Raw genomic sequence first — 20,369 nt, forward strand, 5'->3', positions numbered from 1 at the left:
GGCATTTGCTGAAATAATTTGAGATATTTAGTGTTATGTCTCTTTCTTTCACTTGACTTCCCCCTCCCTCCCATACTCCAATGCCTTAAACCATGCCTGCAAGGTCTTAATTGAATATTTTGCCAACAAACATGTCAAACCCTTCCACCATCCCATCCCATATGGGCTAAATAAGAAGGTAAGATTTTTGTTCCTATACTGCATGCACCATAGTATTTGCATTAAAGAAAAGTATTTGCAGTAACATTTCTAATGATATTTCACATACCAAACTGCAGTGGTATTCCTACTACATGTGTACAGTAGCTTCTTAGTTCTAGTTATATTCAACACTCATCAATTTTTGGACATTCTTAAACAAAGCCATATTAAAATTCAACACTTTTGTCTAGCATAAACAATCATACTGAGTAAATTCACCCTTTCATTGATATCAGGGTTATGTATGGCTGCCACAGCTTGTTCCCCTTAAAGTGTTCAAGATAATGTTAAAACACGTTCTGCTAGCAATTTATATGAATATCTGCACAGCTTGTTCCTTTAAAGTGTCTAGGAGAATGTTGAACACATTCTTCTAACAGTTTATAAAAATGTTCTGAATAGCCAGGGAGCCTTTTTTTTAAAATCTAATATAAGGATGCATCTCTGGCATTCATTTGTCAACTTTATTGTGTCAGTGTGGAATAAGGGGAGAAAAAAAAACACACATTACAGTGTCCTTTTTAACATGGTACAGTTTTGTGTACTGAGAACTATGCAATTCTTTGTGTGAAATATGTGATTTTTTAATAAGTTCCTTCATCCAAATTATTCACACTGACATGAAATTACTGGATCCATTTAGTGACATTACTAATAAGAACAACAGCATCATTTCTGAAAGATGGCTTTTACTTAAGAGAAAGCATCATGGAATGTAAGGGGTGCAAATGATGAGGTGAAAGTGATTGTCTGGGTACCTGAAGGTGCAAAAGTGGACATATGTGGATTAACTGAGACTAAATGGAGAGTTAAAAGTGTGAGAGAGTGGGAGTATGGATGGATTATGTGCATGGGAGTACATGAGAATGAGAGGTCAAAATAGAGTTTATGTGTTGTTGTGTACATTAGATGGAAGGAGAATATAAGTGGGTATGGATTAGTTGGTTCAAGGATTGTGTGGGTAAGATTGAAAGTGGGGATGCAAAAGTGGGCGATTGTGTGTGTGTATGCGCCAACGCAAGATCATGGAAACAGAGCGAAAGAAGTATTCTGGACAAATGTGGAAGTGTGCATGGAAAAGTCTGAGATGAATGAGAGTGTTTCTGATTGGAAATATGAATGGAAAAGTAGGGAATGTGAAGGTGGATAAAGTAATTGGCGAGTGGGTGTGGTTGCAGATGTGGATGAGAATGGCAGTGCTCTAGTGGACATTTGTGCAAGGAGGGGATTGGTGATAACCAATGCCCTCTTTAGGCAAAAAATGATCCACAGGTATACATAGTGAGTGATGAGAAGGGTGGGTGATGAACTGAATAAACAGAAGGCAATGATTGATTATGTGTGGGTGGATGACAGAATGAGAAGGTATGTAAGGGTACGGTCACATTGGACACCATGAGCGGGGAGGTAGCGTCGAGCAATGAGCAGTGAGGTGAGCATCAATGTGATGTCCATCCAAATAGGATGCGGCAACCTCACGCACAAGTCAGAAGCTGTTCACTGGTGCAGACATGTCATTGTCCAAGCTATCAGGCCTGGGAATGTTGCTAAGCAGTGCATGACATTTTGGAGCGTGATGCCTTGCGTAGGGATGAGCGTAGAGGGTGGGCAGAGTGACAAACCTCCCTGCTCATTCAGTGTGGCCACCCACATAGGATTTAGTGAGCTTTATCGTGTCGCCTCATCCCTCCCCGCACGTTTCCCTGCTCATCGCGTCCGGTGTGGCCGTAACATAGTGGATGCAAAAGCATACAGAGGTTGGGGGAGTGGACTTTCTGACCACTACTGGGTGATGGTGAAAGTCAAGGTTCAAGTGCAATGGAGGAATAGGAGGGAAGGAAAGGAGAAAGTAATCCATACAACAATGGTAGAAAGGTGGCAAGTGGATGGAATACAGGCAGACTATAAGAGAGAAATGGAGAAGTGACTGGGTAAATATGGTTTGGAAGAGTTGGGGGAAGTGAAAGGTGTGTGCAAGATATTCACAGAAGAAATTTGTGCATATTGCAAGGTGCAGTGTGGAATAATGAGAAGATGAGAGTGCAAGGAACAGTATGGTGGAATGAAGAGGTGAGATAAGCAGTGGCACAAAGGAAGAATGCATTTAGTAAGTGGATGGGAAGCAGAGGCAAGGAGGAAGTTGAGAGGTGGAAGAGAGAGAGGGAGAGGTGAAAAGATTAGTAAGAGAGAGTAAGAAGAGACTGTATGAGGAATCTGGAAGGAATCTGACTGTACAGTGGAGGGAATGTAAGAAAGTGTTCTGGAAGGAGGTAAAGAGAGTTGGATAGGGTGATAAAGAAGTCATTAAGGGAGAAACATAATAATGGTAGACTGATTGTGGAGAAGGGAGAAAAAGTGAGCAGATGAAATGAACACTTTAAGGAACAGTTAAACATATAGAATGAAAGTAATGTGAGTATAAGTGGCTGGGGAATGGCTGGGAGAAGGATGGAGGTGAGAAGGGAGAAAGAAATTAGTAGGATGGAAGCAGTGAAAGCAATGAAGGAAGTCAAAATGAAGAAAGCCCCAGGAATTGATGGAGTGTGTGGTGAAATGATGAAGCACTGGGGAGAAAGAGTTGCAGGGAGACAGTTGTATGGAAAATGTGCAAACTGGCATGGGAGGAAGGCAGAGTCCCAGAGGATTGGAAGTCTGTCTGTCTTGCCATCTATTGCCAGATGCCTTAATCCCATAAGGAGTGGCCACTGGCCACAAACAAATTGCCTCCATATTGCCCTATCGCCTGCCGTTTCACTTCCCTCCCCCAAGCTCACTCCCCCCTCTTTCATATAGGCTACTGTACCTCTCCAAACCCTCCATCTCATCCTTGGCCTCCCCCTCCCTCTCCCCCCCATCTCACTCACATACACTCTCCTCATTAGTCTCTCGCACTCCATCCTCTCCATATGGCCAAACCACCTCAGTTTATTTCTCTTAACACTTTCGATCACATCCACATCCACACCACAACGCTCCTTCACAACAGTGAAAAATGGGAAAAAGAGGTGAGGTAATCACAGGGGCATTTGTCCTCTTTGTGTAATAGGAAAAGTATATGGTGGGATACCTGATGACAGAGTTAGGAAAATAACAGTTGAAGAAGAACAGGGATGTTTTAGTTTGGGTATAGGTTGTGTAGATCAGATATTCATCCTTAGGTTTTTTTTGGAAAAATTTCTAGAGAAGGGAAAGAAGTTGTATAGAGCCTTCATGGATTTGGAGAAAGCATATGAGAGGGGATAGACAAGGAATGTGGAAAATATTAAGATTATATGGAGTAAATGGGAAGCTGTTGAATGCTGTGAAGAGTATGTTTGAGGATGCTATGGCTGCAGTGTGAGTGGATAGTGAACTGAGTGAATTTTTCTATCTGGATGCTGGACTGAAACAGGGATGTGTCATGTCTCCATGGTTGTTCAATCTGTATATGGATGAGGTTATAAAAGAGATACAAGGTAGGGCAGTGGTTGTTGGATCAGCCCTAATGAGAAGGCATTTGGAAACATCCTGTAGCCTACTGTTGTTTGCAGACGATACTGCATTATTAACTGAAGATGAAGGGAAACTGCATGGCATGGTGAATGAGTTTGGGAGAGTGTACAAGAAACGGAATCCAAAGGTGAATGTAGGGAAGAGTAAAGTTATGGTCTATGAGAGAAATTAAGTTGCTGAATTTACAGTGAGGTTGGATGATGAGGAAATGGAAATGTGAGTGCATTTAAGTACTTGGGTAGTGTGAAGAGTAAGGATGGAAGTTTGGACGATGAAGTGATTGAAAGGATACAACAAGGAAGAAAGGTTGCTGGTTCTTTGGAAGCAGTGATAAGAATTAGGGAAGTAAGCATGAAAGTAAAAAAGATGCTGCCTGATAATATTGTGATACCAACCCTAACATGTGGAAGTGAAGCTTTGACCTTGTTGGAAGGACACAAGTGAGGAGTATAAGCAGTGGAAATGTGTTATTAGAGAGGAGCATGTGGAGTTACATGGAGAGACAGACTGACAAATGAGGAAGTGAAGGAGCATTGTGGTGTGGATGTGGATGACAGAAAGTGTTAAGGGAAATACACTGCGGTGGTTTGGCCATGTGGAGAGAATGAAGAGCAAGAGCCTAACAGGGAGAGTGTATGTGAGAGAGGGGGAGGGAGGGAGGGGTAGGCCAAGGATGAGATGGAGAGGTTTATGAGAGGGGGGGGTGAGGGGGGGTGGATGGCAGTGAAATGGCGGGGGATAGGGAAACGTGGAGGCGGTATGTTTCTGGCCACCCCTTATGGGATTATGGCGTCTGGCAACTGACAGACAGAGACAAACCCCTCTGAACTTATTTATTTTGATCTAAAGAGTACCTCAAAATACACTATTCTTTTTGCATCTCAGTACCAAAATATTCTACACTTAAACCCCTGGCATGGAAAAGTACATAATGGAGTTTATTTCAAACATAATGCACAATCCACTTGCCTGTAATGCATGATTTCCACCCCAGGAATGCACTGTGTTGTAAATTTTCATTCATTCATTGCCAGACGCCATCTATCCCAAATGGGGTGGCCAAGGGCTTAGAGTTAATTGTTTTACAGGGAGGGGCACTAATCCTCCACCAACCCCACTTGACACGTAGGGATGCCAACAGCATCTGGTGTTCCCAGGCGGTCACCCATCCAAGTACTAACCAGACCCAACGTTACTTAACTTTATTCAGTATATATAATAGGCCTTACTGGAATAATTATTTCCACTCTAAATTCAAGCCCCAAGTCCCCATTTTTGTCTTTCATTCACTATATCATGTCTCATTAATAACCCTTAATTGCCAGTATGGTACAAAGAGCCAAGATACATTAGAATGGATATGCTAGTTCTACAACCTTGATACAGAAAAGTTCCCTCCCGTAATGGCATCAGTCTCCATCTCAGCTGGTTCACTCACTTACTGGTCACTCGTTAACTTCATTGTCAACCCACAACAATGAAACAGCAGATTTTAATGCAAAATCAGGTTATGAAATATGGAAAACAAATGAATGTGTCTTACTTGAACTCTGAGAAATGAAGAGCCTGGGATTCCCCCACCCACCCCTCAAGTTTGAAAAGGGAGGGCACTGCTGTATAAAGCTAGGAGGGAGTGGATTTGCTTACTACATACAGATGCCAGATTTGGTGGGCATGCATGTTGGACCTTGTGTAAAAGATTCAGAACATGAACAATAATCTGGGCGGTTCTGCCAATCATCATTTGCATTCTATCCAGATTGCACTACACAAATGATACATTATTGGGTAAGTGGACTGTATGGCTCAGCAATGGTAAGAAGAGTATGCTGACCTTCTTTAGATTCCCATATTAATAGAGAGACTTGTTTTACTAATTCATCGCTCTGATGCACAGAGCTAATATCTTGGCACCAACAGTGCAATAAAATGCGCATGAATGACCAGACTCCAGGGGAATTAACTTCTTCCATTACTCGATGCATTTTGCTCGTGTTAACACATCAGATGTTGCAAGTCACCTAGAAAGTTGTCAATATATACAACTGATCAGTCATTACCATACAACTTTGGATTCATGTAAGACCACTTTCCATGCTAAGCTGAGCAATGACATTGTTGTTGTACAAATACCCAGTATTAAAATTTTTTCATTAGGTCATATTGTTACAATATCATCAAGTAACCTACTTCCAGAGAGGATTAGGTTCAACTTATCTGAAAAAGGCTTCATTTTCTAAATGATTTCTGATTACAGTAACAAGGTTACAAATTACAGTAACAAGGTTACAAATGATAGCTGTTTTCACTGCATAGTATGAGTCATAACTGAGATGGATTCAATACGCAATACAAAAAGTCACTATCATGCATCTGTGAAATTGTCCCCTTATTGGTCTTATGCACAACCATCTACTATGATGGGTAGTAACCATATAACCAGATTTGGGGGCACCTGGTGGTTTAGTAGGCAATTAAGGCACTCCAATCGTATTGAGCCGGTGCAGGATTATATCCATGGGGTGGTTAAGGTTTGTTGCCATTCAGGGATGAATGAGGCTGGTCACTCGCATCTTAAATGTCAGGACCAACTTGCCCAGCCACAGGGTTTCTATGCTTAGATAATGATGATGATAATGATGACTAACGTCATCAAAATCCAGTTCTACTGCACTGATATGAAAGAAACCATAGTCAGTATCTCTGATGGTCATAATGCAGTTAGCTCCATAGTTTTTGCCTGACGATGAAAAAATACAAAATTATTTCCTCATCACAAAGAATTTTTATCATCATGATGTGAAAAAGCAATAAAGTTTTTGTGTGTTAATTTTTTGGTTAATATCTACAACGTTAATGTTAGAGCAAAAATTTCTGGGGATTTCTAGGGCTGGTACTGTTGCTGAATCCTCATCATGTCTAGCCCAGTACACCAATCAGCTGTAAGTAAGCAACTGTTCCTATGGGGTCATTAAATAGGTTCCTATACCACTGATGTGTCTTAGTGTGGCATGAGTTATGCAGTGCTCCATCATGCGGGTTATGTTATGTATGCCAGTTTTACGAGATTGGCATTTGTCATGTGCGATTCCACCCAACCTAAATCCATGCTGATAACTGAGGAAAGCTGGGTGATGTCCTGATCTATGCTTACCTAGGTCTTTATCAATTCTTTTTAAGCATACCTCTACAGGGTGGACATCAGTAAGGGAGGCTTGTAGCAGTGTTCTGACTAAGGTTCTGTATTGCCCTACACATGCAATCAGCACTGTATGTTTCTTCATCTCTCATGTTGGGATGTCTGGAGGTGTGATGTTATTGAAGATGGCCTAGTAATGTTTGCATGGTGATAAGTTTATGTGCATAGTTTTGTTGTGTGGCTCTGTCATAATTATAATGATAGGGATGTTGTGTGTTAGTGCAGGCATGTAGAACAGGAAGGAATTTGGTCTGATGATGTATGTGAGCTGTGAGAGCATCACTGGTGCAGCCAATGGTCTGTAAGGTATTGTGTCAGATAGCATGGGGACCCATGTGATGCCAGGGAAGTTCAGGGATTTGAATGTCATTAAAATGATCTTTCATTAAGTCCTATGAGTGTCACAACATATCCCTGCTAAAATCAGCCCTGTCTGAGTTAATTCCAGTATGCAGTCAATACAGCCAGTATGGTATTAGCACCCAAATGGAGATATGTGAAGGTGTGTGGACCATACGTTCCATGCAGGAGTGCTGTGCCTCAGGGAACTTACTGTCTAGTGTATGTTCTAAGTGTAATAAAAAATAAATAGTGGTCATATTCTGTATAGTGTACCGTATACTTGTACTGTACTTGGTATGATAACTAGTATTTTAGTGTACCATGAAAGCTAAGTTGTATGATGTACTTTGATTTTCTTCCAAGTAATCAAAATAACACTGTCATAATTCTTGAGAAAGAAAGGCAGCCCATGTGTATCAGACATGTTTGGACAAACAATGGGTAATCAATAATGACAGGTAACATGTTAAAGAAAGTTGCATAATAAGGTTCATGTGAGAATGAAAAAAGCACAGTACAACCATCATTAACAAAAAAGCTCAAAATATACTGTTACTGGGCAACCTCATCTGACCTGTGGCACTGTAGAAAAAAAAAAAAAAAAAAAAAAAAATCACTGGGGAAGACAATGATCCAGTTCACCTAAGACTTTTTGCTGTTGCCTCAGTTGTGTGCTCAACAAGTGCAAAATTATGAACTGTATGGCATGGGGTGCAGATTTACAGAAAGATACCTCATCTGTATTTATATGAGTAGGGGTGGAGGAGTCCTCTCTGCAATTCTCAAACCTTCCTTTTTCTTTAGGTATATGGAAACCAAGAAGTGAGAGAGAGAGAGAGAGAGAGACAGAGAGACAGAGACAGAGAGACAGAGAGAGATGGAATCATAGAGTGTTTCCACCAAGAGAGCATGAATTGAATAGTCTGCTGGTTACTACATTCAACACTTGAGTTACTTCTGCCCGAGTGGTTGACCACACATACATTTAAGTGGCTGCTATATATTTGCAAAAACCAACCATGTACAATATTTTGTAATAAAATTCAGGTTCTTACTAAAGCTGTCATATAAGAAATAGCAAAACTAAACTGTACTGATTCCATATGGTGCATCTTTTCTGTGGGTCAGACTATGATACCAATATTCCAGAATTTAGTCAAAAACACCAGTCAGGCAACAATTAAGTCTCTCACCATGACTGAAGTGTACAGTGTAAAATTACATCACATTCATCAAGTGTGAATCTACAGTTTTCCCAATGTTGTGCTGTACTTTCTTAATAAATAAATAAATAAATATACTGGATATTATTGGCTGTTACAGTGGGACTACCACTCTGCCAGGCATTCATTACGCACAAGATTGTTCTGTGAAGGTCTACCAGGGCATATCTATGCTAGTCCCATGTATGAGTGGTCTACATGCTAGCAACATGTTGCATGTAAACAACATATAAATAATGAATGGTAGTTATACTGTATTTCAGGAATATCAACAAAGTGCAGTTTGCAACAAAGTCAATTTTACATCCCATCAATATGTATACAGTCATGTTGCAACTTATGCGAATCTGACTAAGTGACTTTGACAATACACAATTTAAGTTACTGTACAAATATTTAATATTTTAATATATACCAGTTATTTCAAAGTGCCAGTGCGGGTAAAAAATTCAAATACCGCGCCATTTCTAGGTTCACTTGTCGGCTGCATCACACCAGCCACCAAATACACCTCTTTCTCAGTCTTTACAAGTCAGTCCTAATGACATTTCATTCAAGTCTCGATTGACAACAACTTGCTTCTACCAAAATGAGTCCCACTTTATGACTGACAGTGAACATTGCACTTACAAACTGAAATATATTTGATTAAAAAAATATCAGACATGTACAGTAATGGAACTTGCAGTATAACCGTTTTGACGGCGTGTGATGAATGGTGTGTGTACAGGGAGGGAGTGGTGTGGTGTCCGGGCTAGCAGGCTGGCGGTTACAAGACCAGCCATGCACACACTGTTGCTGATGCCAGTGTGTGTTCAAATGTTGGGGTGAGTGGATTGCAAAACAGACACTGGCAGCATACACTCCTTCACTCTAGTCTTTTTGGTACTTTTTTTTTTTTTTTTTTTTTTTTTTTAAATCCATCCATCCATCCATCATCCAATCCTACATTGCCCCATGAGGAGCATAGGAGCCCAGGGCTAGGCAGTTGGTCTCGACATTTAAGATGAGAGTGACCAGCCTCACTTATCCCTGAGTGGCATTACATGAGCAATCAACCCCAACCACCCCTTGGATATAAACCTTCACCGGCTCAATCCGACTGGATCACAATAATTACCCACTAAACCACCAGGTGCGAAAATTTGGCTATATGGTTACCACCCAGCATAGTAAATGATTTCCTGGTGTACAGGAAACCATTTGGCTTGTCACTCAGTGTAGAGTCACCCACAGGCATAAGGAAAAGGAAAGAATGAAGGAAAGAAAGACAGAAGTGGGAGTGTTAAGTCACCTGTAGGCAGAAGGACAAGAAAAGAATGAAGGAAAGAACAGAAGAGGATGGAAGGAAAGAAGGATGGAAGAGAGGAAAGGGCAGACACTCGAGAGCAGCACTACATCGAGTGAGTGGATGGTGAGCGCCCCAACCTACCACATGTAAATACTGTACCATTTGTATTTGAGTTTGTGTTTATTGTAACCAGTATCTGAAAACTATATTGGTTGGTAGTATTTCTAATATATTGGTACTGTACAGACTTTTGAGGAAATCCCAAAGCGAACTTCAGCTCCTTCATTTAAAATAAAGCTTTATGAATTAAGAGACAACTGATCAAGCTAAGCAGAAGATGTTGCGATGGTTTGGGCATATGGAGAGATTGGATAATGAGCGATAGGTGAAAAGATGACTAGATCTGATATGAGAGGTGTAAGGCTGAGAGGAAGACCACGAATAGGATGGATGGATAGTGTGAAGAGAGCGTTGGATGTGAGAGGGATGTGTGTTGAGCAACGAAGAGTGGCTGTGCATGATAGATATGATTGGAGAAAAATTATGAACGAATAAATGATGATGTAGCCCTGAGGGGATATTCTCCCACATTTGGTCTGGTCAGCTGATCAGGTCAGGTGCGGGTAAGGGGATGGGTTCATTATCATGTGGCAGGGGTAAACAAGCTCTGCTGTTGGGCCCTGCTGCGGATGTCACTGATTGCACTGCCCAGTTGACCCTTGTGCAGTGTGGTGCAGTGAGGATCTGTCCCTTCTCCCCTTGGGGCTAAGATGCAAATGAATGTGTTTGAGTGGATGAGTAAATTGGGAGTGTGTCATCCTGTCTCGGCTACCTCTCTTTCCTTGGAAGAAACACCCAAGGTATATAGATAGATAGATAGATGAATTGAGTGTACTATACTGTATTCTACTGTTCTGTTAATCTTATTTATTTCAGAACAGTTTAGGGGGTGTTCAGTGGGGTGTTTTGGCTATACATGATTTTTGGCTTTATGCGTGACCTTGGGAATGTATCCCTTGCATAAGCTGCAACACAACTTTGATAGTGTGTGTGTGTGTGTGTGTGTGTGTGTGTGTGTGTGTGTGTGTGTGTGTGTGTGTGTGATACAGTATATACAACGTATATGTGTGTGTGTGTGTGTGTGTGTTTGTGTGTGATACAGTATATACAACGTATATGTGTGTGTGTGTGTGTGTGTGTGTGTGTGTGTGTGTGTGTGTGTGTGCATATATGATGCAGTATACAGTATACAAAGTATCCCAGGACTTAATGCATGCACTTCACAAGGTGATTTTACACCTGATTTTTTATTAAAAAAAAAAAACTACATTATCAACATGGGTCCAATTCTCAACATTTACTAAGGAATAACTGCTAATGATCTTAAGGTTAATTATGAGGAAGAACATTTTTGCCCATAAGGTCATAAGTACCTTTAACTCCGTAATGGCTGAGGACTGAACCCGTGTTGATAAAGCATTTTTCACTCAAAATTATTACTTAGAATCACCTCCTGAAATTAGTGCATCAAGTTAGAACATCCTGTATGTGTTTTATGCATGCATATATCTATATCTGTATCTACCTATCTATCAATATATGTACAAGCACTGCTTGCATAACACGGGAATATTGTACCCTAAGGCTCCCGCATTATGAGATTTCCACATATAGGGTCGTATATGTTACATGTTAACCCGCGGCGTCCCGTCGACGTTCTTTAACGTCCACACGTTTTGTCACTGCCAATCCCGTCGACATACATAAACGCGAATCAATTGCAAGGTCCCTAATTTGCACAATTTTCAATTTTCGCGAGTGATTTTTGGTACGTATACACGTGACACCTTCCTCTACAAGATGCCAGGCAGGGACAATGCCTTACCCAGCATGACCTCCTCCCCCCCCTGCACGCCATTGTCTCAGCAATTCACCTGTTATCAGTGACCTGGCCAGTAAAGCCATGTCATGCCACAGTACGAAATTCTGGGCCAGAGTGATTCCCCAATCAATGACAATGTGGAGGACAAACTTTACATAGCATTAGAAGAAGAAACAGTCAGAAATGATGATCAGGTAATGTGGCAAAAAAACGTCAGGTATGGTCATGAGTTAGTGAGTGAAACAATGCTTATAATGCCTATATTACTGCTTGAAAACCAATATACTCTCTTACTACATAAATTCGTACCAAGTAAATAAATAAATACCGTTTATGAGTGGTGTGAAATAGTTATCCTCCCATAGAACTCGTTTTCTTTGGTGCCAGCCTGTTAGAAAACCCAGTAAGGTAAGGAGGTACTCCTACCTGTATCGAGTATTTTAAACCTCAGGTGAGCGATTTCTCTATGAATTTTCAATGTTTCTCACCAAAAGCGGAGCTTTGAGCCAAAAAATTTTTTTTCCAAAAATGGTCGGGATTGGGGGGAGTCAGTGTTGGAAAAGTGGTTGGGATGGGGCGGGTTAAAGGGTTTCATGGCACCTAAGCCAGCCCCAAGTTAACCTTTTGGGGCAACTTTCATTTTTTTTCTTTTTCCCAGGATAAAGACTTCATTACATACAAACACTGGAGGATTCCTCACCTTGAATGAAAGAGGTTGTGGGCTTGCTGGGGGAAGGTGGAGTGGGGTTCTGAGGCCGGATAAGATTACTGGTCCCCAGCATGGTCTTCCTGCTGTGCCAGTTCTGCAGAGTCCTCTTCTGAGGAAGAAGATGAGTCCTGTATGTCCTGATTTCTCTGTTGCCACTCTTCTGCTTCCTGCACAAACAGAAACATCAGACATAGCATCTTCCTCTGACTGTTGCTACTCTGAAATCTCTTGATGAGGAAGCTAGCGGGTAAGGAGAGTCTGGTGGTACTGGTGAATTTTCTCTTTCTGCAGGTCTTCATAGGCTCACATTGCATGCAACACAGTGTCCAAAGTTTCAGCCTTGTGTACCTCATCAACTTCATGTGCCAGGATGGCTTCCTTGAGCGCTTCTGCACCAGCCAAGATGTTGTTGTTATGAGCCTTCGACATAACTGGTGCGGTGGTTGGTGCCTCTGCCTGATCTTCCTGGTCCTCTGCTTCACGATGTTCCTGGTCTAACCCGTTGATTCGTTGCATGGCTTCCTCTGGAGTGGTATTATCATCGACTATCTCCACCACATCTTGTTCTTGCACCTCTTCACAACCAGGCACAGCTTGGCATGCTCTTACCGCTTCCTCCCACATGGTCGAGCTGGGTCAGGTGGCCAAAAAAAAAAAAAGCAAAGATCACACAGAGCACGTGTGCAGCCAAAGTGCAGGCAAAGGGTAGGCTCAGCTGGGGCAGGAATGTTCGGTGGACCGTGACAACACCCTGTGCAGACACATAATAGCAATACGTCATAGGCTGATGCAATCCATGCTCTATCACTTGCCTTATTGTGATTCCCAACCATTATTTTATGCCTTGCACTGTGTTCTTTCTGTCATTGGCTGCATAGTATGACTTTGAAACGTAAACTGGGGCCTCCCATGGCATTGTGTCCATCGTCATTGTGTAGTCCAGCGCTGTAAAAAATGAGCAGCTTCCTCCAACTGTGTTATATCTATTTTTTTCCACGTTGTGACACTTTTGGGAAACAAAATGGCACCTCCCGTGTTATGCTAGATTCACACTGTGGGATCACGCATTACACGAGCAAAATATACAGTCTATCCTCGTCTAACACAGATTTCCCTAACACGAAAATGGTCTAACGGTACAATTTTTCAGATGCAATATCGCTTCTAACACAGCCATTGATGAAGCAAATTTGGTTTTTCGAACTTGGCAGGCGGTGATGAGATGAATCACAGGAGTATAGCCTTGCCAACGGGCATCATCTACCTCCCAGCCAATCACGCTTGAGCTGCTGAACTCCAGGAAGAGGATATCCAATATCAGAAGGAAGAAGAAGCCACGGATAACATAGATGATGATGTGAGAAGTGTTATAAGTGCAACTGACTTTGGATTTTAACCAGTGTTCTCCCCTCTACCTCCTCTCCGGCTTAGTGTGTCTCGTCTTATCCTCTCATACGGTAAATAAAATGTGGCTTTTAACTGTGATAATATTCTTTTATAATATTTTGAACCATACCAATGCTTTCTAGGAAGTTAAAATTGGGGGTATAAAAAAATTTTGCACCACAAGGGGGAAAAAATGGACTTTGGGAAGGGGTGCAGAAGAAAATAGAGAGTTTCAAGAGTCCCTGTAACACAGTATTTCTCTAACGGTAGGGGTGCAGAAGCAATTAACGTGTTAGATGAGGATAGACTGTATATCTATCTATCTATCTATTGCCAGACTCCTTAATCCCAGCTCACACCCACCTCTCTCATATACCTCTCCACTCCGTTCCTCCATCTCATCCTTGGCCTCCCCCTTCCTCTCACCCCCTCCACCTCACACATACACTCTCCTCATCAGTCTCTCACTCTCCATCCTCTCCATGTGGCCAAACCACCTCATGTGTTTCTCCTACCGTTTCCTGTCACATCCACATCACAATGCTCCTTCACTTCCTTATTTGTCAGTCTGTCTCACCATGTAACTCCACATGCTCCTCTAAAATAACTCATTTCCACTGCTCTCACTCTCGACTTCTGTCCCTCCAAGAAGGTCCAAGATTCACTTCCATACGTTAGAGTTGGTATAACAATATCTGCACTGAGACTCTCACCACACATGGGCTTATTGCTGATGCTGTGGCATTCATGAAACTGCCAAAGCCAACCAGTACAAGTCTTGAAATTTGCCACACTGAGATACTGGGCAAGACGTTCAGCCACATGCTGGATGTCACAATGACAAGTGGGAACATTGCTTGATCTTTGTTTTGAAAACCACCATTAAACTGATTCTTCTAATGATAAATATATGTTTTATTTTGAGCAGCAGAAAACTCTTACCAGTTCACTTCTCATTCCTCCAGTTTGTTTTCTGTATTTTTCAGAATACCGTATTTTCAAGGTGGTTAACGACCTTTACCTGGTGATATTTTTTCCCACCTGTTATTGGCATGTTCCTTAAACCACACCTATAGGGGGCAGGGTGGTTCTTTGGTAGAGCACTTGACTTGAGACCGCAAGGTTGAGAGTTCACGCCCCGCCCAAGTAGCTGCTATGCTGGGAGAGGTAGTGCTCTCCTGTCACCTAGCAAGGCAATATGATCTACCAAGTTCTAGCTCAGGAGAATAATCCCTTAAATCATACCTGCAATTGTTTGTTTCCGGCATAATGGAAGAAACTTACTCAAAGGTGAATTTTGTTTCCCATTTCTCAACTAGAGGTTAGGTTAGGTTTAGCTACACTGTTAGGTTTGGACAGTTGCTTCCACCATCAGACTGACAAATCAAACAAGAGGTGATGCAGCGTGACATAGCTAAAAACAATGGGGAAACACATTTAACAAGAAATGTTTATTATTAGTGGTGCATGGTGGTGACCATCATCCACTCACTTGAAATAATGCTGCCTCTTTCTTCCTTCACCTCTATCAATCTTTTTCTGTCTGCCCTCCTCTCTTTCTGTTTCTCCCATCTCTCCTCTCACTTTTTATTACTCTCCTTTCCTTTAGGTGGTTACATCGAGTGACAAGCCTAATGGTTTCCTGTACGCCAAGAAACCATTTACAACACTGGGTGGTAACCATACAACCAACCCACACATGTTCCCTAAATGTCAAGAAGTGGGTTGGCCAAGGGTTAGTGCCTCTCCCAGTAAAATCACTAACTCAAAGACAAACGGCCACCTCTTATGGGATTATGGTGTCTGGCTACATAAACATAGATAAAAGTAATCTGAAAAATATAACATACTATCAGGAAAAAGAACTGATTTAGTAAGGGGCTTCAACTGCTTAAAGTATCGCATATGTTTATCCTTCTAATTCACTATCTTTCAGCAATGTCAATGTTTTTCTGACTGAGGTGGCTTCCTATTCCTTTTCACTTATACAAAACTTATGAGAAAAAGCTTTCATCTCATCCTGATTATGACTGAGATCTTTCACTGTTGTAACACCCACATTAAACTTTGCTGCAAGACTTGCTACTGAACTTCCTTCCTTCAAATGTTTTTGTATTTTCAACTTATTAATACAGCACTATGCACAACACTGTAACTTTAGTAAACACATGAATGCACTGTATCAGGGAGCAATCAGAACAATATCTCGATGAAGACTAAGGCCTGATACACACTGTATGTTTGGTCACGCTCACTAGGATACCAGAAACTCAGTGTGCTGTTGCCACAGCCATGCCTGTTCACTCCTCAGCCAATCATATCACTGAAGTGACTGCCCACGTCTGGTCGAGATATTGGTGGCCTTTATTGCAACTGCAGTGGGCACTGGCTCTGAGCAGCACAGGGCTGACAGTGTGTACAGCCCCACTGAGATGCATATAACAATATTTAACTGGATCGGGACTGGAGTGTGGCTTGTCCGTGCAGTGTGTATCCGGCCTACAGTCACTCATGCCACCTACTCATCTTCACTGCAGGTGATATTGCTACATTTCAGATGAGATTTCTATCAATTGATTATCCACATTTTTATTTTACTGCCCATTTATTTATTTTAATTTGGGGGGGCTGGGATCAGCCGTTAACCCGAAAGTTGGTTACCTGAGGGTCAGTTAATCGAGGTTTTACTGTAAAACCATTTTTATGGGCCAGAACTGACAATGAACCAAATCTTGATAATCAGTGAATGTTCACAGGTTTAAAGTCAGTCCCCACTTGTTGGCCATAACTGTCAACACATTTATGGAAGCATTTCCACTTAGTCTCGTTGATCCTCAGGCACTAGAAATATTGACTTACATTAAAACTTCAGAAATATGGTAAAAGTCGCAAGGCACAAAACTATTCTTGTAAAAAAAAAAATTTGAATTATGGGAAAAAAAAGTTGGAAAAAGTACTTTTTTATTGGCAGTGTGCTGTCTATCGGAGATCCAAACTCAGCATGATGTCGGGAAATAGGTTAATTAAGTTGGGATGTCAAGTCCTTGCCCCAGTCCTGCTCCTGCCACCATATGTGACACATCTCTGTCTCGCTCGCTCATGAGTATGACAAAGTGTTGTGCACTTTTTTAGTGTTTTAAGTGTTTACTGTGCTTCATCATGTCTGCTTCTGGACCCATGACTCCATCAGGAAGGAAGGGGATAAAACTGAAGACTCTGAGCCTACTGTGCTTCATCATGTCTGCTTCTGGACCCATGACTATCAGGAAGGAAGGGAATAAAACTGAAGACTCTGAGCCTTCAAGATAAGCTCAAAGTCTTATCAAGAATGCATGCTGGGGCCTCCATGTGCTCGGTAAGAGCCGAGTTTGATATAAAATCCACCACTGTGTACTTGCGCTTATGGTTAGAAAATTGTGTACAGAAGTGATTGTAAACCTCTTTAACACCTCTATATCCTACCAAAAGACCCTCCCTAAGAGTGAATTACACCCCAACCTATTCCAGTCTGCAAACATGGCAAGTGCCATTTTATTTTGGAGGGGGTGGGAAGGGGCAAACCACTACCATAGGTCAGCAGTTAAATCAGCAAGGCTTCTGCCCCTATTGTGCCAACTTAACAGGATTTTACTCTACTAATGAATTAATGGAAACTGAAATTAGTATGTTCACCATTTAGTTCACACAATTTTAAGCACTTTCTCCTTAGTTTACATCCACCAGAAATGCAGTTTTTAATACTTATCAGATAAGAATGGAGGGGGGTTGTCTAGTCTGCAGCTTTGTCCATCATCACATCGACATTTAAATTTTGTTAGGTTAGGTTAATTTAAGTTGGGTTGAGTTGGGTTTAAGTTTGGAGGGTTGGCTAGGTAAAGTTAGGTTGGACTTAACACATACACAGTCAAAGACATAGATAGGATCTGGACAATCTCCCCACCTCCTTATTTAATGTAAGAAAAATACAACCAATGTTTACAGAAGAGTGCTTAAAACTGCTTCAGTTTTGTAATGGGCATATTATTTTCTGTATACATAAGTTGGGTATCATTTCTACAACTTACCAAAATATTTGTTGGTGGTACTCAAGTCAAGAGTGAGAGCAGTCAGTGGAAATGAGTTATATGAGAGGAGCATTTGGAGTCAAATGGAGAGAGAGACTGACAAATGAGGAAGTGAAGAGGCATTGTGGTGTGGATGTGGATGTGACAGGAAGCACTGGGAGAAACACAATGAGGGGGGTTGGCTATGTGGAGAGGATGGAGTGAGAGAGACTGACAAAGAGAGTGTATGTGAGTGAGGTGGAGGGGGGGAGAGGGAGGAGGAGGCCAAGGATGAGATGGAGGGATGGTGTGGAAAGGTATATAAGAGAGAAGGATATGAGCTGGGAGCAGAGCAGCGAAATGGCAGGGATCAGGCGACCACCCCTTGCGGGATTAAGGCATCTGGCAATAGACAAATTGATAGACCATAATATTTTTCATTTAAGTTTGTGTTAACACTTTTTTAAAGCACCTGTCAATAGAATCTGCAAAATTTTTTACAAAGTTAATGATTCAAGTACTTCCAGGATGCCCAGATTATTCTCCTTGATGCTAGTATAAATATACATCAACAGCCAATGGTAAAATTGTTATATCAATACTGAATGCCGATGATCAGCTAAGGCATCTGGAGTGGTCAGTAACTCTCACCAGTATAATAAGTAAAACTACTTGGTCAGTACTGTATGTACCTGTCATAGATAGGATGCATCTAAATGTACAGGTACTTGACAATCAGCATCAATATCTACACTAATGAGTAAACCAGTATACTCAGTTTATTCATAAATGAATGACAAAACAAGGGCAACATTTTGTAACGTCAAAATATTTTGACTACTGTAATAGAATATTGACTACAGGGATGATGCAGTTTTCACAGGCACTGAAACTTAATACAGTACAAAAGTGAATCATTATTAAGATTAGTAAAGAGCAGTCACTGTTGCTCCCATGGTATTTTGGCTGATATTGACGATCTTGACAATACAGATTTCTTCATACTGTAAACGCACCAGTGTGTCGGTTTCCCAGATTATGTACAGGTTTAGCCTCCTGTGATGAAGTAAAACAAGCTTTGTAAAGAGCGGTAAATGTTGCTCCCAAGGTCTTTTGACTGATATTAACATGAGGTTAACAGAACTGATTTCTCCACATTGTAAACACATCAGCATGTCGGCTTCCAAGATTATATACAGGTACAGCTTCCTGTGATGAAGTAACACAGTTCAGCGGGCATTGGCTTACTGTAACGCTGCCCTTTTTACTGTCACATCCTGGTCATACTATTCATATAATGTCATACAATACCATCCCAAATCAAACAAGACTCAGAGGTGGTTTGAAATCTGCTGCCAGTAATAATTTATAATTTTCATACAATTTCAAACATAACAAGTGACACCATGTTGCGGCTGAACAATCCATTCCATCCTGACTGTACAGTAAGTCTGGGGACTGCCACCATAGACATATAATATTCATTAACCCCTAGGCACCAGGTGACAGTCATATCCGATGCAAAGTCTGTGTATCATATGCCAGGTGACGGCTATAGCTGCAAGTGTTATCCTGTTGAGAGCAAAGCCATAGTCGGGACTGCAAGCACATGCACGAATACATCCTACCTCTCGCACAATAAATTAGTCCTCTTCATCACATCCTTACTCATCGACGCAATAATGTACATACCTGAGGATACTTTCACTCACAAGAAGAAGAATAGATGAGTAATATGGTCTTTAATTTGTTTCCCTAACTGCTATAGTTTCCAAGATATTAAAGCTTGAAAACAGGCTACTTTTGGAACAATTCCCAAGCAGGAAGAAAGGGTATAAAATGCCTGGCATTTGAGGGTTAAATATGAATTGTACAATGCTGTATCATTCAAATGATGTCATACTGATATTAATACACAGAAAGCAACCTTGGAATATTAATAAATTAAGAAAGCAACGTTGGGTCTGGTTAATACTTGGATGGGTGACCGCCTGGGAACACCAGATGCTGTTGGCATCCCTACGTGTCAAGTGGGGTTGGTGGAGGATTAGTGCCCCTCCCTGTAAAACACTTAACTCTAAGCCCTTGGCCACCCCATTTGGGATACATGGCGTCTGGCAATGAATGAATGAATGAAGACACGCATAAATATGTTGATACACGTTACCCCCATGGCAATACAGGCATTCCCCAGTTTAACAATCTAACTGGTTAGGTAAAACCCCATCATTAGGCGGGGTATCATATATCGGGGTACTTTTAACATGTATTTCAATGTGGACCGTTTACCAGCCTTGGGTTTCCCCCTAAAACCAAGTCCAAAACCCACCCAGATGAGCCCAAAAACAGGTTTAAAGGCAATCTAAATGGCCTAACAACTGTCAAGGAAGCTAACCCAAGCCTAACACATGTAAATAACTCACTGAAAGCAACAAATAAAGCCTGAAAATCATAAGGAGTTAGAGAACATCAAACACCTCTCATCACTTACTTCTTGTAAGTCCATGTCCAGTCCTGGTCATCATCCTTGTTATCCTCCCCCAAAGCTAGGGGACATGTGGTGCTCCCCAACACTCAATCCTCCTCCTCAAAGCCCTCAAA

This window comes from Coenobita brevimanus, chromosome 65 (assembly GCF_032717465.1).
Source record: "Coenobita brevimanus isolate Jiangsu-jjx chromosome 65, ASM3271746v2, whole genome shotgun sequence".
Lineage (NCBI taxonomy): Eukaryota > Metazoa > Arthropoda > Malacostraca > Decapoda > Coenobitidae > Coenobita > Coenobita brevimanus.